Source organism: Polyergus mexicanus, unplaced genomic scaffold (assembly GCF_030449975.1).
Source record: "Polyergus mexicanus isolate NDT 795.1 unplaced genomic scaffold, iyPolMexi1.0 SCAF_17, whole genome shotgun sequence".
NCBI lineage: Eukaryota > Metazoa > Arthropoda > Insecta > Hymenoptera > Formicidae > Polyergus > Polyergus mexicanus.
Window position 1 is genome coordinate 4,205,775 of NW_027223337.1, and position 6,000 is coordinate 4,211,774.

Genomic DNA, 6,000 nt, shown 5'->3' on the forward strand with positions numbered 1-6,000 from the left:
TGCTGCACGATTATTATTTAGCGACGTACCGCGGAGACTGCGCGATCACATTGTTACGTTGCCTAGCGATGCGAGAAACGCGACATGTACCGTGCAAGTTGCGACGTGCGTGTGGCGCGTGGTTGACGCGAGATAAGACGAACGATCTTCTGAAACCTTCGCATTACGAATGCGATAGAAAACATAAAACGTATAATGACGTACTTAAAAAAATTAATTATTTATCATAATTAATAACTATTTATAATTATAATAAATAATTATTATTTTAAAAAGCATGTATTATACGTTATTATGTTTTCGAAATTATTGCATTCACGATGCGAAAGTTTCAGTCAATCGCAAGATCGCAAGAATAATGTAATTAATAAATTACACTTGGGAAAATTTATTTTTATTCTGCTCAAATCAGATGTTCCACGTTAAAATGTATTGGTCGCTCTGAAAAGAGCGAATTGATTAAAAAAAAATTTTAGAGCAGATGCTCGAAATGCCCGCCATCCATCCTAATGCAAGCTCTCATGCGTTTTAATAAATTTGTTTGGACGTTCTCCATTACTTCTTCGTCGATATTCCAAATAGCACGTCGTAATTTTGTTTCAAGTTCTTCGATATTTTCGGGAAGCGTTTTATAAATTACTTCCTTACAATATCCCCATAAAAAGAAATCCAGAGGATTGAGATCCGGAGATCTTGCGGGCCAACGTATCGGGCCGTACCGACCCATCCAACGTCCGGGAAAATGCTCGTTTAAGTAATTTGTAACGATCCTGGCGTTGTGTGGCCCAGCACCGTCTTGTTGAAAGACAATCTCGTTTCTTTCAAATAATGGCACATCTTCTAGAAAATCTGGAAGATTTTCTGTTAAAAAGTCGACGTAAGTTCTTCCAGTTAAAGTATCTGGAAGAATAACTGGACCAAGTATTTCAGTGCCCATTATTCCAGCCCACACGTTAATCTTCCAACGAGTTTGAAAATTTTGAAGTCGCGTGACTCTTGGATTTTCCTCGCTCCAAAAGTGCATATTATGCGCATTAAAAATTCCTTCCTGTGTAAATAGCGATTCATCGCTGAACATCACACGAGAGGAATATCTTGGATCTCGATCGATGTTTCGCAAAAAATTTTCTCAAAACATTCGTCTTGTGGGATAATCTGCTGGTCGTAAATGTTGCACGCGTGTATAATGAAACGCGTGCAACTTTTCTTGTTTCAATATTCTTTGTACGGTTGCACAAGATAAATCATGTTCTCGAGCAACTACCCGAATACTAGTTTCGGGATTATCCTCGAAAGCACGTACGACTCTCTCCGTGTTTCGTACGTTTCTAACGTAGCGATTTCTCCCAGTGTCGTGTTTGTTTGGCAAGACTGCATCTAATTTATACGATCTTCGTGGACTTTCCCCGCGACGATTTCGATCGCGCAATTGGTCCCGAAAAATTGGTCCTTAAAAAATTGTAAGCAAGATTTCATTCAAGGTTTATTACAAAATAAATGATTAAATTTTATCGAAATTCTTTATTAATTTTTAATAAAATTTGTTGCTTCATAGTATCATCATTTAAATGCCCTCTTTGTGGTGTTAATACAGAACCACCGATGCTAAACATTCTTTCTACAGATGCACTGCTTGGTAGAGCTGTATTATATTTAATAAAAAGTTTTTTAAGTTTTGGATAGTCGTTTAACATTTCTATATTACAATTATTTGATTTTAAAAACCGTTGCAATTCTTCTTGTTCAGATTCATTTTGCACCGTTTTTTGCTCAAAAATGAAAAAATCATCGTGATCGTCAGATTTTCCAGCTTTTGGAGAATTTTCAGTTGATCGGATTCCCAATAAATCCTCCAAGTAATTTTCAGCACGTTTTCTTTTTTCTCCGGTTAACCAGTTTAACTTAAATTTTGGATGTAAACATGCTGCTATTATTAATTCTTTTGTTTCAAATATTGTAAGAAATCTAACATCAAATATAGTAAATTAAGCGACATTGTTTGTTTTATTGAAATTAATACTTTTGAATCAATAGTTTAAAATAAAATAATATTTTTCAATTAAATCCTTATTTAAAATTAAATAACATATGTATTAATCAAATTAATAAGTTACCTTTTATTTAAACCTTGCTGAATAGCTTCAACTAATGAATGGCAATCTGTAAGGTCAGATTTATTGAGATTTTCTAATTTTCGTTGCAAGGTACTTAGAACTGGTAGTAAATGAGAGCTCTGCTTTTCCGAAAAGATAAAGCTCTCATTGGATATCGCGCGTCGCGTCATCGCACTGGTCTGCAAGAGCCATAAGTTGATCAATCACATTCAAGCATTTTTACAACATAATAAGAATGCTAATTGGTCGATTTGCTTACGGCTTTACGGTTAAGATAAAAATTTTATCACGTACAATAGCAAGAATAATATCTTAAATAAATCAAAAAATTTGAAAAAAGTAACGATAAAAGTAACTGTTAAATTCGTTACTCGTTACCGAAAAATGTAACGAAGTTACTTTTTCCGTTACAAATAAAATTTGTAACGCCATTACCGTTACAGTTACCGAAAAAAGTAACTGTAACGGTAACGGCGTTACAAGTAACGCGTTACTTCCCAACCCTGATATATATATATTATCAGATAATAACTAACAAGTTCAACTCGGTATTGAATTGAATTACTTATTATATTTTTGTTTTAAACATGTTGATATTAAAAAGTTGATAATTAGAAGTTGGGAACTTTATACAAAAATGAAAGTATATATATATATATATATATATATATATATTTTTTTTTAATTTTTATATATATTTATATGTTATTAGTATTTTATTAGTAACAAGATTGATATTAAAATTTGGTAATTTATCAATTAATTATTGTATATAAAGTAAGTGAAACTTTAAATGCTCGGTTATCAATTATTAGACGCAAAGAATCACAGGCGATCATCTAAATCGTAAGTTGTAAAGTGAAAGTTATTACATTTTGGAAAATACTGCTTAAAAATAATTTGATAAAAATTTATGTTATTTAATATTTCCAGAATTATTCCATTGCAAAATTTAAATCTCGAAATTTTAAGGGACACCTTGTATATAGCATATAATGTGTAATATACAAAGGTAATACAATTATTATTAATTATACAGAATAATCTATATAATTCATTTTATATAAGTTTCGTAAAATATAAATAATTTTATGTATAAAATTAATTTAGCAATATAAAAACAGTGTTTTTATTCGGTTATAGAATATTAATTTATAAAGATAAACATTTATAAAGATGTGCATTAGTTTTCATTTTCATCATAACGCGATATCTATAGCAGTCAGTACGTAAGTATGTATGTATCGGGCAGTAAGTCGGCTGTACGCACACACACATGCAAACAGACGTACGCGATCATATCAGTGCGCGGCAGCTCAGTCTCAGTTCGTCGCGTATGTTTTGTACATACGCGTAACAAGAGATTATCGCTCAACCGTTATAACGCGTTATAACACGTTAAAGTGAAAAAACTGCGTTTTTGTGTTTTTAATTTATAATATATAGTGTGTCCACATAATGGGACAAAAGTGTAGAAACGCTTGCCTCTCTCTGTCCGCAGACTTTCTTTAAAAAAGATAAGGGTCACAAGGTTAGTATTATTTATATATAAGGTAAATGTAATACAGATTGACTTGCGTGAAGTTGGCACCCGATTTTAACCAAGTCAAATGTTGAAATTTGTTTCTCATAGAATTTCGCCTGCAGGTGATTGCAGTAATAATTGTTTTGTTTGCAGTTGAAATATAAATATGATAGCGATTTTTAAATGACAGTAAGGAATTAATTTATAATTAGAGCCCAACTGGGCTCAACATCAGATTATAATCTAAAATCGTTTGTAATTGTTTGTGGTACAAGCATTATAAGAAAATCTTTATATCGATCATTCTATTCCGTTGACATTTGATCTTTATATGTACTGACTTGCTATGCGGCGGTTGATTCTTATTTATTTTACTGTTGTACCATTTATCTATTAATTAATTATTTATTTATTTATTATTATTTATTATTATGTATTTATTTATTTGCGATCATTGATTTATAATATTATGTAAAAGTTATCTATTAATTTTGTTTCGCGCTGAAAAGAGTCTCAAAAAAGACCAAAACATTGGCGAATTTTATTTACATATAATTTTCTATTGTCAATAAATCTAATTACGTCCTACACACTGCGCTTGCTCCTGATTGCCTACTTTTTGTTAGTTAACATTTCGTAGTTTCACTAATTATTTTGTTGGTAATTTATTTATTTATTTTTCAACTATAAACAAAAATTCTTGTACTACAAACAATTACAAACGATTTCAGATTATAATCTGATGCCAGTTGCGCTCTAGTTATAAATAAATTCCTTACTGTCATTTAAAAATCACTATCATATTTATATTTCAACTACAAACAAAACAATTATTACTGCAATCACCTGCAGGCGAAATTCTATGAGAAACAAACTTCAAAATTTGATCTGGTTAAAATCGGGTGCCAATTTCACGCAAAAAGATTGTACCAACACTTGTCATTGCGTAAAACATAGTAAACTGAATGTAAAAGTCCTTTGCTCTACTCACGAGAGTTGGCACAATTTTGTATTTTTTATATATATACATGGTGTCCCATCAAAAATGGGCACCCTATTTAATCTTATAAATTAAAAATATTAAATTATAACAAATATTTATGAAATACTTTATTGCGAGCATAGTGATTGCTAACAAAAATGAAAACGCGCGCGGAAAAATATGCATAATATTTTTTTATTAATGTATCAATATTTCGATAAAATAAAAGTTATACTCTTTCAGACAAATACAATGATGTATAATGCTAATATTTTACATATGTTTATATCTTACGAGTTCTACCGGTTTGAAATCTCGTAGGTGACATATATCTTTTCATTTTTGACGATGCGATAAGTCTATTTTCTGCCTCATTTTTATGATCAAATGACAACGTGATATACGTCAATCTGTAAGACACGAATTAGAAAATTATTTACGTAAAAAATTCATTTTATACAGGATGTCCCACCAAAAGTGGCGACCTTCTTTTATATTTAAAACTAAAAGAGGAAAATCATAACAAGTAAATTGTTTAAACCGAACTCTATTGTAAGCGTATATGTTTACAACAATTATCTGTGTTTATGAACGGAGAAATGTGCATAATTTTTTCATAATGATATTAAATTTCAATATAAAAATAATAATAACAATCATTGTACCACTATTGCAGACGGATACAACAATGTATTATTTAATGTAAATATTTTACACTCCTAGAGTTTTATTGGCTTGAAATTTCGTGGCCAACATTTACCTTTTCGCTTTTGGCCCCACGATATGACTAATTTCTAATTCGTGTTTTACAGATTGACGTATATCACGTTGTCATTTCATCATAACAATGAGGCAGAAAATAGACTTATCGCATCATCAAAAATGAAAAGATATATGTCACCTGCGAGATTTCAAACCGATAAAATTCGTAAAATATAAAGATAATATGTAAAATATATTAGCATCACACATCATTGTATTTGTCTGAAAGAGTATAACTTTTATTTTATTGAAATATTGATATTAATAAAAAAATATTATGCATATTTTTCCGTTTTCATTTTTGTTAGCAACCACTATGTTCATAATAAAGTATTTCATACATATCTGTTATAATTTAAATTTTTTAATTTATAAGATCAAATAGGGTGCCCACATTTGATGGGACACTATGTTTATATATATATATATATATAGATTCTAATATGTATGTGTATATAGAATTAAATAATTATATAAAAAAGATGTAAGTAAATAAAATTTAATATTAATTTAAATTAAAGTAAAACGATATAAATAAATATATATTTTAACATTAAATAAGTCATTTTATTTTATTTTTTTATAAACTCAAGAATTTTATAATCTCAATTCAAAAA